Genomic DNA, 14,704 nt, shown 5'->3' with positions numbered 1-14,704 from the left:
AGCAAAGGGAGCAAAGTCCAGCCAGGCCTCTCTGGCCGGAGCCACGCCAGCCGAGTGGCCATCCTGAGAAGCCCTCGCACGCTTTCCACTGCAACGGGAAGGGAACGGAACAAGCCTCAGAATCAAACTCCAGGAGAGAGGAAGTGTCCATGGGCCAAGATCCACATGACCTTGGCCTCAGCTCAGGTCTCCCCAGCCCTGCCTGGGGCGCAGTCCTGGGGGATCCATCTGGTTGTCCCTTACTTCACACATTGCTCCGCCCGGTGGTCAGAGCCACCTCTGTGACCAGGGAGCTCTCCCACCCCCAACTCCTGACTCAGTCTCCCACCCCTAACTCCTGACTCAGTCTCCCACCCCTGACTCAGTCTCCCACCCCTGACTCATCTCCCACCCCTGACTCTGGCCCCCCCACCCCTGACTCTGGCCCATCACCCCGACTCTGTCTCCCCAGTTCTGAATCTGGCCCCGGTCTTGCCAATGCCATTGGCTCCCTGATGCCCCACTTTTGGAAGTGCAAACCTAGAACTTCATAAGATATCATAATTTGGGTGAATTGCTGGCTTTTGATGTTTACAATTCAGACTAAAGACAGACCTAGGCACTCACAGACCAGGCCCCTGCCGACCCCCCTCACCCTGGCGCCGCCTGAGATCTCTTGGCCCTGGTTTCGCAACACTGGCCGTGTTCCCACTGACCTGGAAATGTGACTTCACTCCTCTGCTTGGGTCCTGTGGGCGTGTCAGGCCAGGCCTTGAATTTCTACCTGGGTGGGACCCTCCCGGGGAGTCCTGCCGGGGGTCCCCTCTCAGGTTCTGAGCTCCGAGGACAGGTCAGAGCTCCCTGCTGTGTCCATTTCCCACTGGCCTCTCCCAGACCAGCGCTCCCTACCATCATGATGAGCCTTTTACAGTTGTGCTTTGGTGAAAATTCACACAGCTCACGGGCAAATGGTGTGCGTTCTGTCTGCTCTGCTGTGCGTGCACCGAGGGCGAGCCCAGCACCAGGCGGCCAGGGTGCCCGGAGCAGCACTAGGAAGGGGCGGAGACCCTGTGTCGGCTCCCTGGTCCAGACCAGCTGCCACACAGACCCAGGGAGCATCCCTCGGCCCCGGGCGCGACTCCACACCATCATTGCCTGGTTGATGGAGATCGGAGGTGTGGGGGCCAGAAAAAGAAAGAGGAAGGAAAGTCCCTCTTAGTATCCTGTGGGGGAGGGGGCTGCAATACCTTTTGGAAAATAAGCACAACAGGATTTTTTCCTCATAATTTGATTGTAAAACATACGTCACATGAAATCTAGCCCTTGACCTGCAGCAGGCGTGCAGTTCAGGGTGCCCGGCACATGCACACTGGTGTGTGGCCATCACCGCCCTCCGCCTTCAGGACTCTGCATCGGGTGAAACCGGCACCCTGTCCATGAAACTCCCCGTCTGCCTCCTGCGCCCCACACACCCCCGCTCTCCCTTCTGCCCCTGTCTGACTCCCGCAGGGACCTCCTGTGAGATGGGCCCGTGCAGGGCCTGTCCTGGGACAGCTGACTGTGCCGAGGACGGCGTGCTCAGGGTCCATGGCGGTGCAGCACGTGTCCGAGCTTCCTTCCTTGAAGGCTAGCATCCCGTTGTCTGGATGGACCACACTTTGTTTGCCCCTCACCCCTCCGGGGACGCTTGGGACGCTCCCCCCACGTGGCTGTGGTGAGTCACTCTGCTGGGAATGTGGTGAGCAAATGTTTGTTCAAATCGCTGCTTGAAACGGAAACAGTTTTCGAAGGAGTGTGATGTGTAAATGCCCACCAGGCTCCCCCTTGCCTCTCTTATTTGAGGCAAAGCGCTGGGGTCTGGTGGGTCCTCGGGCTCTCAGAGAGGCACCTGCGGACGGGCTGCGGAGAGCGGGTGGCACAGGGTCCCCAGGCGGCAGAGGGGCCGATGCCAACACTGAGAGGAGTGCGGCAGCCCAGCCCCGCCTCTGCTGTGTCCCAGGCAGGCACCTCACCTCCACTCTGGGTCAGTGGCACCTTTTATATTCTGGGTTTTAAGGCCGTGACATCAGGGCAGTGCTGACCCTGGAGGAGTGCCCTCCCAGGGCTATCAATGCCCAGAGCCGGCAACGACTCCCATGTGCAAACAGCCCACCTGGAACCCGGCCCACTGACCTTGGGGCCTCCCTCACCTGCTCCCACCACCCAGGGCAGGTGCCTGACAGCCAGGGGGGCCCCAGAGCCCATGGACGGTGTTCACGCAGGCCAGTCCTAAGCCTGTTCACCTGCCTTGTCCGTTCCTTCCTGCGGAAACCACAGGAAGGGGTCCTGCCCTCGTCCCCCTCCCCCGCCCCGCCTCCTGGTGCTTCCCCCAGTGGTCCCCAGCCTGGGCATGGCATGCTCCCTCCTCTTGTGGGCTGTCAGCGATAAGCTATCTGGCGGCTGTCTCCCGGTCGCGGGCCTCAGCAGACCTGGAGTCTGCAGCTAATCTGCTGTGTTTCAGAACGCCACAGGCTGTGCTCTTTTCCTGCTGGCGGGGGGCGGAGGGCAGAGCCCCCAGGCCCAGCTGGATGGAAGATCCGGGGCTCCGGGGTTGGCCCTGGCAGGTGGGGAGACCGTGCCCTCACCTGCGTCCCCTCCTCCTGCCTCACTGGTCTGCGGAGGACGAAGCCAGGGCCCCGTGCCACCCTGCTCCCCTGTACCACCCACCCCCAGGCCTTCCCACAAGGGACGCATCTGTCACCAAGAGTTCTGCTTGCACTTCTAACTGGCTGCTACCCGGTGACCACCTGTCTGACCACATTCATCGCTGAACAGATTGAGATGTGACACTGATACGCACATGAAGGTCTAGAATTTGAGTAGCTTTGGAAGCAAGCCCAGACTCCCTGCCTGTCCCGTTTGCTGGGATCTGTGGCCAGGCCCCTTCCAGCCACTGGGGGTGGTCTCTGTGGCTCAGAGCTCACGCTGGCTTACGGGGCCTTGCAGCAGGTTTCCAGGCGTGGGGCTGGACGTGATTGCGACCCTCGAGAGTGAGGTCAGGAGGGGTAGGAGGGGCGGGCGAGCACCCCCCGGGACAGAGGAGGCAGGAGATGGGCTCCGTGATTTCAGGCTTGTGTCTCATTTGGGGAGGGGGTGAAGCCTGGGGAGCGCTACCCCTCCTGCCTGCCTCTCCGATGGTCTTTGTCCTCCATGTGGTCTCTGGAGAGGCCTTGGCTGGGACCAGGGGAGCAGGATGTCTCTGGATAGATAATCTTTGCAAATGTTTCTCTGCCCGAGTGAGGTTTGCCTGGGGATGTTGCCGACCCCTCTTGGTGGAGGTGCTGTAAGGTCAATGTGACACCCCCAGGTAGGACTGAACCCGGATCTGGAGCAAGATGTGTCACCAAGGGGAGGAGGGACTCGGGGGTTCCTGAAGGAGGGAGCTCAGGGAGGCCCCATGAAGGCCTGGTCAGCCCTGGAGGGGCTGAGACCCCCACAGACAGGGGCCTGGCACCAGGAGGGGCCTGTGAGCTCCTTGCTGCACTGACCACCTCTCTGGGAAAGGGGGGACGCGGGACTGTAAGGAGCCGGTGCAGGAGTGAGGGGGGGAGCCCAGCGGGTCTCGCTGTGGCCGGGGTCTCACTGGAAATGGCTCTGGTGTGCTGAAGCCCCTGGTTTTCCTTTCTTCCTCCGCGCGGTGTTGCAGGGGGACTGGGAGGAGCAGCCATCTGTGGGTGGGAGGCTGAGGGAAACACCCCCTGCCCACCCAATTAGCGCAGGGCAGCAAGCAGACAGCATTTGGAGAAGTGTTTCCTGGAGGTATCCTTGGCTCTCAGTGACAGACACTGGGAAAGGGCGCAGAGCTGGCTGTGGGCAGCGGCTTCCGCGGAGGGTGGGGAGCCCGGTCCCATGCAGGGCGAGAGGCTCTGCGAGCTCCGGGCTGTAAAGGGAAGTGGGGATCGGAGTCCACATGCACCAGCTGCCGGGGGTCACAGCTCTCTCCCGCGGTCCCCACGCTGACGGGCAGGAGCGACCCCCCAGCACTGGAGTGAGACCCTGGGCGGCAAGGTCCTGTGTGGGCGCCCCAGTGCTGGGGCCGCAGGCCGGCGTGTTTGGTGTCCCTCCACCGTCCAGGCTCTCCAGACACGGCCGGTCATCCCCGTGGGGCTGGCACGCCCTCCCGGGTTACATTCCCAGCTTCCCCTCCCTTCGGGGACCACATCCCTGCTGTGCTTCCGGCTTTTCCAGTTCCCATCCTAATTCCCAAACGGAACCTCCCCAGAAGTACCCCCAGGTCCAGCTCCTCCCTACAGTTGCCACTGGCCACGGCTCCTTGAAGTGCCTGTCGGGGCTTCAGGTGGGACGCTCCAAACCTCACTCACCAATGCTCCCCCCCTTCTCCTTCTAGTCTTCCTCGCCTCTCATCCAAGGTCACCTCATTCCTGGTGGACGGGATCCCGCGCATTCCCTCCTCGAGCCCCGGGACTCACTCCTGCACTGGGAGGAGCACTCCCGCCCCCTTCCCTGAAGCTGCATCTGCGTGCGGTCCTGCAGCCCTGCTCCCAGACCCAGTCAGCCAGCAGCGGGCGCCCTGTCTTCCCGCCTGCCCTGTTCTGCCTCCGCTTTGCAGGCCGTCAAGAGCGCATCGGGGAAACTGCATCTCAGAGTCTGAGCGGCTTGAGCTGTGGCAGGACGCGGCTCTCCGAGCTGCTGGGGTCCGTCTTCAGGAGCTGGGGTCACGACTGCCCCACGCCTGGGCCATCGCGTCTGCACCCCTGCCCTCCTTCCCTCCCCACCTTGTCACCGCCGTCCACCCCCCTCCTGCATCCCTGTGCCCCGGAACGCGCCAGCCCAACATGGGCGTCCCGGCAAGTCCGCCAAATCCTGAAGCACAGTGTAAGGTGCACGGTTCCCTTCCTGCATGTACCCCGCTGGGTTCTTGTGATCGTGCGCAGGAGACAGCCCAAGGACACACTGTTTATTGACGAAGAAAATGTACATCGTTCCATAATCCCAATATTACATAAACAATCATACATAAGCATTTATGCATCATATACATGGATACATGTATATATATACATGAATATTACCTAAGTCAGTCATAAACAATCAGGCAGCAAAACACATTCAGCCGTTAAAGTGAGCTAAGTAGGCCCGCACGTGTCACACAAATGTGTAAACTCCTCGGGGCTGCTATTTTGTCGTTGCTTTATTCACTTCTGTGCTTTCTTTCGGGGCTGGAAGACTGTTTGGAGCAAGTTGGAGCTGACATCCATCAGCTTTTGCTGCGTAACCGATCGCACCAAACCTTAGTTGCTCTGGATGATAACTGTTTGTTTGGTCGGATCCTGTGGCTGACTCAGCTGGGCTCACCCACGCTTGACACGCTGATCCCCGCGAGGAGCTGCTGGCTGGCGGGCCGTGGTGGGGTGGTGGGGACGGCTTGGTCCTGTGCCCTGCTCATCCATCGGCCAGGCCGGTTTGTGTGGTGGCGGCAGGTGCGCCAGCTGCGATGTGCGTGGGATTCGAGAAAATCTGATTGCTCAGTACGATCCACGTTCCAGGGCAGGAAAAGTGGGCTCCGCCTGTCGGTGGGTGGGGACCCTCGAGCGGCCATTTTTACCAACACGAAGTGAGTATTTCTGGAACGAATGACTCGGTTCACATGAAGAACATCTCACAAAATCATGATAGTGAATCCAAAAATCCCAGAAAAGCTAAGTCACATAAAGTGGCAGAGTCCGTACGGCTCTCCAGTGTTTATTGCTACCCTCAGAAACGTGTGAGCTCACCCTTCAGAGTTGACGGTCAGATCATCCTTAGGGCAATGGTCAACTCGGGAGGGAGGGAGGGGCACGGTCAGGAAGGCAGAGCAGGGCGGCCAGTGGTATTCCAATGTTCTCCTTTCAGATCTGAAACATGAACGTCAAAGGCTAACGTGTGTTACAGTCTCGCGCTGGCCGTGAGGAAAGTGCTGTGTGAGAACACGCACATGCCACACACCCAAACACCTTTCTTTCCTAAAACCCTTCAGCGTCCCCCGGGTAGAGAGCAGGGTGACAGGCCCTCCATGGTCCACGCCGACGGCACCTCCCCCCTCACCCTTCTTGCGGTTATGAGCCGCCAGTGATCAGCCTGCATTTCCGTCCAGACAGGAGGGTTTCTGAGCGTCCCCGTGTCACTGCTCACGCCTCTCTCTCTTCCTCGAGCCACCTGCTGCCTCCCTGGGGTGCACCCGCCATCCTTCCAGACCAGCTCTTGGGGGCTGTGCCCTGAGCATCAGTGTGCCCCTTACCGACCCTGGCTCCGTAGGTTGAACCCTTCTTCCCGGGGTGACGGTGTCAGGAGGCGGGGCCTCTGGGAGGGGAGTGGGCAGAGGCTGGAGCTGCGTAGTGGGATTAGTGTCCTTAAGGAGAGACCCCAGAGAGCTCAACGTCCAGCCTCCAAACGTGAGAAATAAATACCTGTTGTTGACGAGCCTTCCCCCACCCCCACCCCCACCCCGGCTCAGCCGAGGCCTCTTCTCTGGGCCGGGGGTTGTCTCGCTGGAACCGGCTCACCACGACTTACTCCCTTCTGTCCTGTGATGGCCAGTGTGTGACTCTGAGCCTCTGTGTCCGCAGGCCCAGTGCCATGCGTGCCTGGCAGTTGGTACCCACCGTGTGCTTATCCAACAGAGCCGGACCGGGGGCAGTCCCGGACCGAGTGAATTTCTGGTACTTTCACATAAGAAGGTTGTGGAAATTTAGAAAATAAGATCTTAAGGCGGGACGTGTGTCTGACGATGGGCGTGCCCGGGGGGCGGCAGGGAGACCGCAGGCGAGGCTGCTGGAGGAGCACGACTGCTTTGCTCCTTGCCGGTGTTGGTCATCTGGTTACAAATGTACTGCAAACGTCAACTACGATCTCAAAATAAGTCTGCTGACTGCAGACCTGGGGAAAAAACCCACAATTTGTAATAGTCAGAATCACCTAGTTTACAGGGATTTCCGGAGGCCAGATGCTAATCCAGAAAGGGCTGGAATTACTTGGAGGTATTGTTTCAATTCCTTCCAGCCCAGCTGGAAATCTCCTGTTGATTATAAATAACTGTATGTAATTTCTGATGTGACATCTCATTTCCCAAACAGAAGCAGAAAGCTGCTTCCCTTAATCCTTGCCTTGCAGCTGCCCGGCCCGGTGAAGGAAGAAATTCCACACAGACAGCTCTGCACATATTTTAACACCGGGCTGCTTCCTCTGCGGCTGGCGGCAGCTGCCACCCGGTCAGCGCCGCGGGGTGGGTGCCCGTCCGACTCTGCTCAGCAAAATGCTCGCCCGTGCCATACACCCTACACCCCAGAGGCACAGTTCTTAATAACATTTCCCAAGAACGGAACGCTTCTTTATGAATGTGTGGAGAAAATATGGCGTCGGTTTACTACTGCGTTATGAGCCTCCGAGTCAGGCTTTTCAGAATGTGCTTTGTGCGTGAATATATAAAACGGGCACACGCTGCAGTACAGTTTCACTGTCGTGCATAGAGGAGATTATAATAAAGGTTGTAAAGTTAGCCCTTCGCGGAGGATGGAAAAGGGAAAAATGAAATGCTTCCAGCCAAGGGGGATGAATTCTCCCACCACATTCTTCTTTCTGTTGGACGAGGCCACTCGCTCTTGCTGGGATCCTTACGTGGGAGCCAAGAAGGGCTGGGGAGTACTGGTGGGCCAGGCATGCGGACGTGAGGCTGCTCTGAGCCCCGGGCCCGCTGAGCAGCAGCCCAAGCCAGCAGCAGCTGCAAATTTGCCCCAGAAATACAGCTGGATCAGAGCACTTGCAACGCTCCGGGAATGCTTCCAAGGGGAGAAAAAGGAGGGATTTCAAACACTGACGCCGATGCTTCTCCTGGGCATATTAGCCGCATGACACATGACACTGAGCACTGGCCACTGTGTGTTAAATACGTAACTCCCAGGTCAGCAGTGCCTGGAGGCAGGGGCTGTCCTGGGCGTTACTCCCGCCCCAACCGCGGACACGCGCTCACACACCACGTAGTCGTACGTGTGGCACGGCACGCAATAACAGATAATGGGTTAAATGAGTTACTGAATTTATCTTTAAAAAGGCTCAATGAACTAAATAGAAGAGAATTTGTGGCCTGTGGTCCTCAGGCTGGGAAGACAGGGAAGGGGATGCCTGAGGGTCATGGGCCCCGGAGAAATGTCGCGGCACAGACAGACCTGCCCCTGGCCCCAGGCTGCAGGTGGGCCGAGGTATCAATGAGAGAGTCTGGGGGAGCTGCAGGACAGAAGGAAGGGCTGGAGGAAGACACGATCACAGTGTGACACAGAGCTGGAAAGAAGTTGGGCTGATAATGCCACAGATAAGGAACCACCTTCTCAGAAGATAAAAGCAGGGCAGATTGCTAACTACTCTCTTAAAGCTGAAAGAAAAGGGGGGAGAGGAGCAAGGAGAAAACACAAGGGGAGGAAGAGGAAAAGGTAATTCCAATAAGCAGTGGAGAGGCACTCAGAGTTTTTGGGTGGGGACGTTTGCTTCATAAAAGACGGAGCCAAAGAGACCAAACACAATCCCTATAGAAGAGCATCCAACATGAACGCAGACAAAACACGAGCCAGTGAGTTCACAGCACTGTTCAAGTGATAAACACAGACAGTGACGACTGGGAGATGGGACAAAACCAGCTGAGCCCAATGATTGCCCTGTTTCTGCCTTAAGGGGCCCCAGGAGGAGCCCAGTGGATGCCCTGAGTTGAGGAGTTGGAGCTGAGGATTGAGGGAAACCAAGGCAGATAGAATCCTAGGACAGATCCCAGGTAGCCATCTGAGTACTGGTCAGCGCCTGCAGGTGAGCCAAGTGCCCAAGGCCAGTGAAAGGACCATCTGTCAGGAAAACAGGCCTGGAGCTTGCAAATGGCTGTGAACTGTATCTGTCTCACCTGCCAGACAGCAAACCAACCAACCAAGCCCAGACCCACGGGCACTGGGCACAATGTTCAGAAAGACCTGCCTAGCAGTGGAAACAACCTACACATTGAATGCTGCTTTGATTCTGCTTAACAAATCCTAAAAGCAAGACCCAAAAGGACAGAGCCATTTCCAAGAAACTTAACTGCACTCCGGAGAAGAGCTCAGTAGTATTTATGTATCCCCCAAAATATCCATTACCCAACAAGGAAAAATCTACAATGTCTGGTTTCTAATAAAAAATAACTGAGTATGCAGGATAATATGATTCATAATGAGAAAAACAAACCAATTGAAAGTTACCCCCAAAGACACAGATGTTAGAATTAGTAGAAAGGACATAAAAGGTCATTTTGTGATGAGAGAGAGGTTAATACATCAAGACAACACAACACTCTTCAACATTTATGCACCTAACAATAAAATAGGACTTCAAAATTCATAAAGCAAAGATTGAGAGAACTACAAGGGGTCTGTAAATACAGAATAATCTATAATTATAATTAGAGATTTTAATATGCCTCTCTCAATAATTCATGGAATAAGTAGACAGAAAGTCTGTAAAGATACAGAAAATTTAAACATTATCAATTAATGACCTAATTGACATTTATAGACCATTTTGCCCATTAATAGCACAACACACATTCTTTTCCAGTCCACAAAAATATTTGCCAAGGCAGACAGTATTCTGAGATATAAAACAAATCTCAATAAATTTAAAATGATTCAAGTCAAAGAAAGTATGTGTTCTCACTATAGTGGAATTAAATTAGAAATTAATAACAGATATAACTTTGGAAAAATCTCCAAATATTGGAATCTACCTAACATTTCTAAGTAACTCATGGATCAAAGAGTAAATCAAAAGGGAATTTAAGAAATATTTTGGAATGAGTGAAAATGGAAAAAAAAGTGTAGGATGTCACCAAAGAGACTTAGAAGATTTATGGCCCTAAATGCCTATATTTAGGGAAAAAAAGGTCTCAAATCAATGATCTCCCATTCTTCCTAAATAAATCAGAAAAAAGTAAACAGGAAAAGGAAAATAATAAAGTAGAAATACAGGGAAAAAAGAAAACAGATAAATAATTGAGAAAATAACTGAAACAAAAAGCCAGGTCTTTCAGAAGTTCATTAAAATTGATAAGCCTCTTGCCATTCTGATCAGAATAAAAAGAAAGAAGGCATAAATTGCAACTATCAGGAACAAAAGGGACACCCAAATGTGAAGAGGATCATAAGGCTGTATTATCAACAACTTCATGTCAACAAGTTAAACAACTTAGATAAAACTGACAAATTTACAACAAAAGGAAGGTCACTCAAGAAGAAGTAAGCATATGAATATCCTTATAGCTATTTTACACAATCTAAGTTAAAAAGCTTTACAAAAGGAAGCCCTAGGCCCAAATGACTTCCACAGTGATTTCTCCCAAACACTTAAGGAAGAAATAAATATCCATTCTATGCAAAATCTTACAAAAAATTGAAAAAGAGGGAATATTTCCCAATTAATTCCACAATGCCAATATTGCCTTGATACAAAAACAAAGGCATTGCTATAAAAGAACACCATAGACCAGTATCCCTCATGAACAAAGAGACAAAAATTCTAAACGCAAATTTGGCCAATTAATTCTGACAATATATAAAAAGGATGTTGTATCTCGACTGGTGGAATTTAAGCCAGGAACACAAGGCATTTTTTTTCCAACATCTGTAAATCAATCAGTATAATTCACTGTATTACTAATTTTTTAAAAAAGTAAAACTATATGATTATCTCAAGAAAAACAGAAAAATCACTTGACAAAATTGAACACCATTTCCTGATAAAATGCCTTAGTAGAGCAGCTGTGGAAATGAGCATCCTCAGCCTGATAAGCCCGTAGCTATGAAAACCCACAGCTAGGATCCTACTAAATTGTGCAAGCAGATGCTTCCCTCACTAAGATCAGGAGCAACAGAAAAGTGTCTGCTCTCACCACTTCTGTTCCCTTTTGGACTAGAGATTGTAGACAATGCAATAAGGCAAGAAAAAGAAGTTTAAAAGAAGCATGTACATCTTCTCTGTGAAGAAAGAAGCAAATGGTCCTTATTCACACACAATGTGGTAATCCATGTAGCAAACCTGACAGAATCTTCCAAAAAAGCTACTAGAAGCAATGGATGAACTGATAAGTGAGTTTTAAAAGACTGCAGGACACAGGGTCAAAATACATTCATCAGTAGGTGAGGGTGTGGAGATGCTTCTGGCAGGAATGCAGACATGTGTAGCCACTGAGGTAGACTGGCCATTACTTTCCAGCAAATGCAGGATCCCACCCTAGCTATCTACCTAGAAGAAAGGGTGTCATATGTCCATACAAGGACTTGAGTATGAGCATCTGCCATAGCCTTTATCTGTAGTGCATCAAAAACTGAAAACGACCCAGATGTCCATTAGTAAGTGAATGGACAAAGAAACTGTAGTGTATGCATACAATTCAGTGCTTCTCAGAGAGTGTGAGGTGCTGACCTGTGCAAAGACGTGGGTGAACCTCAGATATTGGTGCAGAGTGAAAGCATGCGGACAAGGGCGTCTGTGTAGGTTCCAGGATATAAAACTCCAATCAGCGCAAAGTACTGTCAGGGATAGTGCAGCCCAGAGGAAATGAACACGGACAGGGGAGGGAGGAAAGCAGAAAGGACCAGGAGGGGGAAGCACAAAATTTCATGAGGAACGGAGAGGGGAGTCCCACACTCATCCTCTCGGTTATGGTGCTGGTCGCACAGGCATCCACGTGCATCACACTCAGCCGATGTGTGTGTGGGAGACATTGCATGGCAATTTTCCTCCATAAAGCTGATTTAAAAAGCTAACAAAAATGGGGGTAGCATGTTTAATTTTAAAATTCTGCTGTTGCAAACTGGCTCCAGGCACTATCGAGGTTAAAATCATCGAGTTTTAAAATGGTTAAATTCTGCTACTGTCTGCAGATTTTTAAATTTTACGAGAATGAATGGTCCACATAATTAGACCACAGGGTTAATTCCATCCCAGGCAAGGCAACCACAGGTTTTCTCTTCAAACCAGAGACCACCGGTGGGAGCCAGACCTCAGGTGTCTGCCGAGGTTGTCCCGGCAAGCCTGGATGGATGGTCATCCCCATCAAGGCCCACATCCCTGCTCCCATCAGTCCTTACAGGACACCCCGCTTGTGCCTCACTCCCTGTCTCCCGACTCCCACACACCTTATGGGACCTGCCCTCCCGTCACACCCTCCAGAGCCAGGAGTGGGGTCAGCACAGGTACCTCCCCTGCCATCATGTCCCACAGCCCAGGAAGGCAGCGGTGTCCCCCTGAGCTTTGTGGAGCTCCTGGCACGTTACAGGCCCTCAATAAATGTTTGATGAATAAATCACGAATAAATGGTGACCTCACCGGGTGTGGGGTTGAGTGTCTGCAAGCAACGTCTAACTCTTTTAAAAAAAGGTTTTTTGTTTATTCATTTGAGAGAGACAGAGAGAGGGAGGGAGCCAGCAAAAGCACGAGCAGGGGGAGCAGCAGAGGGAGAGGGAGAAGCAGGCTCCCCACTGATCAGGGAGCCTGATGCAGGACTCAATCCCAGGACCCTGGGATCACGACCTGAGCCGAAGGCAGACACTTCACGGACGGAGCCCCTTGGTGCCCAGCACTGTCTTACTTCTGAGCTGATTTTCACGGCGTGGGCATCCCTGACACAGAGCTATGTCTCCACCTTCGCGTCCCCAGTGCTGGCACACTGTCACGGGGGGAGGACGTGGATGCCAAGCACAGAATCCTGAGGAAGTTCCGGAGTCTGGGCTCGGCACTAAATATAGACATAGCAGCTTCTCCCACACGCGATAATCCAGGGCTCTCCTCCCGAGGGTCTGGCTCTTTGAATTAACTTGTCGACGTTCGCCTTGTCTGGGCTTTTCCCCGCGGTGCATACAGTCTTCCAGAGAATGTTTCAGGGAGCTGCAAATGGGAGCAAAGCTCTTTTTAAACAGAAGGTTATTTTACTTGGGTATTTACTGGTGATTCCCAGCTTAAAATTAAACAGCTGGGGATTCTCCACGGAGCCCGTGGGGTTTCCATGGCAACGCTGGCCTTAGAAAGGCAGGCGAGGGACAAGCCACTCTGGATCCCACAGTGTTCCGGGGCTTGGTGGTCCCGGCAGTCTGGCTGGCAGGCAGGGAAAGGGGGTCCATCCCCAGGTCACTTGGGCTGGGACTAGTCCTGCCCTGAGTGGTAGCATAGATGGCCATCGGTGGGGGCCTTTCCCACAGTGGACTCTGGTCTGCTGTGTTTCCAACAGCACCAGGATTGGGTATTCTGAGTCCGAGGCCAGAGCCCTGAGTGGGGCCAGGGTGGGCGTGAGCCTCTGGGCTGGACTCTGTGTCTGTTCCAGCCCCCATCTGCACTCCTGCACACCCCCTTGCTCTTCTCCAGTGTAATCAGAGGAAAAAATGGATTGTGTCACTTGAAAGGATTCAAAATCCACCTATTATTTCAGAAGTTAGATAAAGAAATCCTCAGGGATAAAGGGGCCAAGAGTCATCAAGTGAGCAGTGGGACTTGGATCCCGTTACTTACTCGACAAGCCGCAGCTGGCTTTGGGAACCACAGATGTTTTGATGAGTGTGAGATGAATGGAGAGCCGGCTCTGGAAGGCCTGGGACCCACTAGGAGGTCCTGGCTGGGGATGGGGGACACCAGGCGGTGCCCGTGTGATGAGAGGGGATGGTTGCAGTTAGCACAGGCCCGAGGGAGCTCCGTCCCTGGGAAGCAGGAGAGACTCCCTGTTGTCCCGCTGGAAACCTGTTAATGAGTTGACATCCCAGGGCCCGCGGTGCCGGGGGAGCCCAGCCGGGAGGTCAGGGAGGCGATACTCCTGGTCCAGGCGGCTCTGCCTGGTGGTGCCAAATCAGCTTGTGCGAACGGTCCCACCAGCCAGTGTCTCTCCTCGCTGCAGAGCCAGACCCGTGGCTCTGCCCAAAGTGGGACCAGGAGTGACAGGTTGTTGATGCCAACAGCGTACCTGGAGCCCCAACGTGTTTGCTGGGTTCTGCTGATTAACTTGAAAATTCAGAAATTCAGGATCCTCGAGTAGGATTATGGTTGACTTTGAAGAGTCATGTCTGTTCTACTTTCCTTTCTGGCTGGATCCACAAAGAGAGTTACGGGTTTCCAAGATGTGGGTCCTTGTTACCCAGATTTTCCTCAGCCCCGCCCAGGGCTGGGTTCCCACATGGTGACCGCGCTCACTGGGAACTGGACATGCGCAATGTTGGGACTTGACGCCTCTCCCATGGCCGCGAACATCTGACTCTCCAGGGACAAGGGTGGGTGCGGGGAGTTGGCAAATCATGAGACGGGAAGGGTCCATGCAGTTGAGGGACTGGCCGCTGGGCGTGGACAGATGGAGCCTCGAAGACCCGGGCGCGTGTCGAGACCCTACGGCCTTGGTGGGACAGGACAGCCTCGGGGCCGGGTAGGGCGCGTGGAAGCCGTTTGCTGAGATGGGGCTGCTCCTGAGGGCGTGGCCAACAGCGGGAGTGATGGCTGAGAATCTGTCCTTCCACACGTGGCTCCTTCCCCGTCCAGTCTGACAGCTGTGCAATTTTAGGTACAATTACATCCCACATTTCATCAAACAAGAGATGAAATATGCTTGTTTTCGTCATCGTTAGTGTTATTCTTGAAGATAAGGTGGAATCCAGGGGCCCACACACAGCAGCCCCTGGAGCGGGCCGGCCACGACCTGTTC

Source organism: Ailuropoda melanoleuca, chromosome 15 (genome assembly GCF_002007445.2).
Source record: "Ailuropoda melanoleuca isolate Jingjing chromosome 15, ASM200744v2, whole genome shotgun sequence".
Taxonomy (NCBI): domain Eukaryota; kingdom Metazoa; phylum Chordata; class Mammalia; order Carnivora; family Ursidae; genus Ailuropoda; species Ailuropoda melanoleuca.
Note: the sequence above shows the minus strand (reverse complement) of the source record.